The following is a 4,331-nucleotide window of genomic DNA, read 5'->3' as shown; positions in this document are numbered from 1 at the left end:
TTCCCTTCATTACAGGAAAGTTTAATTTGTGCTTGTGTAGTATTTTGAGCATTAGTCTTGCATGCTACATTTATTCTTTGTTTCTTGCCTGTACTATATCCAAAAATACAGTGCTGTTCCCTGGTATTCAGAGCAGGTCAGCTGTGTAAAGAGAGGTCTGTCCTCTTCTTGTATCTTTGCCTCATTGAGGTATCTGGACAGACCATCAGTGCTGTGTAAAAATAAATTTATTGCTTCATACTATATTCTGGATATGGTAGAAGTCGGTAGCAACCAGAGAATTGTGGTCCCATGGGACCACAGAATTAGAAGAATATATCATTATGCACAAGTACAAACAACCTTATTTCTGGTTGTGTAAGTTGAAGGGCTTGACTTTATGCTATAACAGCATTTAAACACTGAGTTGTAATCTTACCCCTACATTTAGAAGCGAGTGGAACAAAGCATCACAGGGAGTAGCACTTGGAGACCAGCCATGACAGTCATCAGAAGCAAGACAGTGATGAACTGAGTACCCTGGTAAAATTCATTACACTTGAGAGAACGAAGGGACCACCTCCACCGACAGGATGGCGTTCTGTATGTGAGGGAGTTCTTAGAAGAGCATAGGCTGCCCTGCTAATGGCTTAAGCTATTTGTTAGCAAAATTACTCTGGAAAGCTGGATTAAACCTAGAAAGCAAAGAAGTCTAGCGGTTACAGGTAGCATGGTAAGCAGATGGGATCTGTTCATCTGCCACAAGCTGTGGTCCCCCATGTGCTTGCTGGCAAAATGGGCACCAAACAGCTCCGACAGGCAAAAGGGGTAATACCCCTCTGTCAGCAAAGCCTGTAGCTTGATAGCAAATGTGGTGTTGAATCCTGTCAGGTAAAAAAGCAAACTGAACTGTGGTGTTGAGCATGCTGAGCAAGTGCTCAAATGGATGGGTTTTATCTTAAGTGGGGACCTTCATACAACGGCAGTGTTTGCCCAGATGCACATCAGAGACTTGGCACATCGACTGGGTTGAGCCCTAGAAAGCGTGTGTGGTGAAGGCAAACAAAGTGATCATCTGAACAAGCTCGGACATAGCCAGTTGCCTCAGTTGCTTATGTGCTTGTTATTCTTGACATGGAGATGAGTTTATGAATACCCAGCAACAGAGCATTTAAGTTCCTGGGAAAATTTACATTCCCATGCTTCAGTACCAAGCACTTCTGTGAGTGACTACAGGCTAAGGGTGGGTGACAGGCTCACAGCTTCTGAAGTAGGCATATAAATTGCATCTTAATTCCCATTTGGAATGTGCTAACTTCTTTCTTTGCACATGGTACAGGCTGTCCAGGTGATTTTTAGGCTATAGAGGAACCCATAACCTCTTTTTAAGAATATTTCTTGGAGATGAGGCTGGATTCTGGGTAAGGAAAGGTGGTTCATAGTTCTTTATTTCCATTTCCATGTCTGTCAGAAAATCCTGCAAAGAGAGAAAAACAGTGTTCACCCTTTGTAAGTAAAGGCTCCAAAAGAGAAGAGCCATTGAAAAGAGTCAACCTAAGATCTGAAGTGAGTCTCACAAGCTCTGCCTTGTGATATAGGCTGTGCCATACAAAGTGTCACATCCGAAGTCCGTCACTTAGGAGGACTTACCAACAGTATCATTACAGAGGATGCTGTGTACAGCAGGAGTGACCCACCCATCAGCTCAGACAGATGTATCAGCATACCTTGGGTAAGGAAAAATGTTTAGTCCGTTGCCTACGTCCCATTGAGTAATGCATCCCATCGAGTCTTATGAGTCAGTGAGTCCCACTGAGTCTTATGACGAGTGGCTGAGGGAGCTGGGGTTGTTTAGCCTGGAGAGGAGGAAGCCGAGAGGATACCTTATCGCTCTCTACAATGACCTGAAAGGATGTTGTAGCCAGGTGGGGGTCAGTCTTTTCTCCCAAGTAACAACAGGATGAGAGGAAATGGCCTCACGTTGCACCGGGGAGGTTTAGATTGGATATTAGGAAGAATTTCTTCACTGAAAGAGTTGTCAAGCACTGGAACAGGCTTCCTAGGGAAGTGGTGGAGTCACCATCCCTGGAGGCATTTAAAAGACGTGTAGATGTGGTGCTTAGGGACATGGTTTAGTGGTGGACTTGGCCATGTTAGGTTTATGGTGGGACTTGATGATTTTAAAGGTCCTTTCCAATCTAAATGATTCTGTGATTCTATGCAGAAGGTGGCTGCTGTCTGTGGATGAGGAGAGAACTTCTACTGGTCTCCTGGGAGGTGGTCCCTGTCATTAGGCCTGTGGGAAGGCTGGGAAAGTGGATGACCTGCAGAGGTGATGGCAGTTCATACAGCAACAGGTATCATACCTGAAATAGCGGGGCTGAGTGGACAAGAAATGGACGGCACCCACTAATCCTAATAAGGGTGCAAAAAGGCAAAGCGTAAGGAAAATAAACCAAGTGGAAGAATGCAGTGTGAAACAGCCCAGAGCAACTTGTAGTCAGTGAATAGTCAGCTCTTTTTTTGCCAAATTTAATGATGCCTTTCAACCAGGAAAAACATTGACTGTGTTAGCAGTCTCTAATGTGGCTGTGACAGAAGGAAGGATGATGGTACAGGGAAGTCAGCTGGAACAGCAACACAATTTAGACAAGTCCAAATGTTATGGCTGGGAAGTAACTGATGTAATTTTGCAGACCATGAAATACTCATTATATGTTTAGTAGAAGGTAGCAGAATGGACTGAGCAGGCCACAAAAAAGACACAAGAGGTGGTAGAAGATAGCATAAAGAGTGGGGTGGCAAGTGCAGCTTGGGGAAGATGAGATAGCTTTAGCAAGCAAAACTTCCTTTGGGCACTTTCTTCCCATATGAAGTATGTTTTTTTCATTAGAAAATGCCCTATGGACTGTAGTACATAATGTGTAGTTCTTGTCTCACTGACTAGTTTCCCTGCTTTCAGAACTGGCATGGAACAGTGCTTTGGACCAGCCCTATGCAGAGCTGAGAAAAGGCGGAGAAATTTTCTCTACTGGGGATAATTACCAATACCCATAGGAAAGAAAAAGTCACAGAACAAAACGAGGTTCTTGTGTCATGTTTGTAACACAGATGTATACATATGAAGTATCTATATCAAATATTCTATGTAACATAGAAAAAACCCAAAAACTAGTAGTGATAAATCATAAAAGAACTTGGCCCGGAATAGCACATAATGATGTACTATATCTGCACTTCTCAGAAGAGCCATGGTAGATCCTGGCATATTTCAGATGGCTGTTGCAGTTCACAACATCTTCTAAATTTTCACTCCAGGGTATGCAGCAAAAGATATTGTGATAGAAAAAACCACCAACCTTGTGCAGTCTGGGACCCGCAGGATGTGATACTAGTTTTGATTGTCTTCCTGCTTTTTATTTAGCAGTCACCTTTTTTTAGGGATCACCTTTTGCTCTGAGTTTTGCCAGTGTGAATTCGAAGTCTACTAAAGTTGGCTTACTCCAAAATTACACAGATGTAACTGAGAGCAGAATTTGGCCTTGCGTGCCCTTCCAAGGGTGCTAAGTTTGAAGAGATACAGAGTAACACTGGCTAAATGATAACTGGAGGGGAATATGAAAACCACCTGTAAATATTTAAAGGATACAAAGATTAAAGAGGAGGCGGGCTTGTACTGCACGTTCTAAGAAGGTTTTGAACTTAAGTAATAGGGATAAAACTGAGCAAAGAAAAATATGTAAGAATTAGAGAAGCAATATTCTAAAAAGTTAGAAATCAATCTCATAATGTTCAAAAATTTCTCTGAGAAGGGAGAGATATCCACTGTGTAATTTACAAAATGACAGGAGGATACACATGTGCCTTTGTGTTATAAAGTACTCCTAAGCTGCCTGGGAGATGGCAAGACAGGGCTTCATGTCTGCCCTTCTGATTGCTCAGCTGAAACGGATTGGTTTCTCCATCCTTCTCTTCCATCTTTGGGAAGCACATGCACGACCATCTGGGTCCAGAGAGACATGGTTTGTCCCCAGTTGGCTTAATACGTTGATCGATTCTTCTAAATCTGCACAAAGGAGCGTACCATGGAAAAAAACTCTCCATTCCTTCAAGACATGATTTCTGTGAAAGACAAAACCTTGGGGGAAGAAATCCCTTAGTTGAATTAATTCAGATTTTGATAAGGGGTGTAGAGAGTCATACGCTACATGGCACTGCCAACTCTTTCCTAATGGGCATTGGTTTATTCATAACAGTGCCAAATTGCATCACAGCATCTTTGAGACCTGGTGGTTTCAATAGGAGTTCAAGGCCCTTGGCCCCCATGCAGGAACAGACCCTGTACATACAAA

This window comes from Cariama cristata, unplaced genomic scaffold (genome assembly GCF_000690535.1).
Source record: "Cariama cristata isolate BGI_N322 unplaced genomic scaffold, ASM69053v1 scaffold5453, whole genome shotgun sequence".
Taxonomy (NCBI): domain Eukaryota; kingdom Metazoa; phylum Chordata; class Aves; order Cariamiformes; family Cariamidae; genus Cariama; species Cariama cristata.
This window is presented reverse-complemented; position numbering follows the sequence as displayed.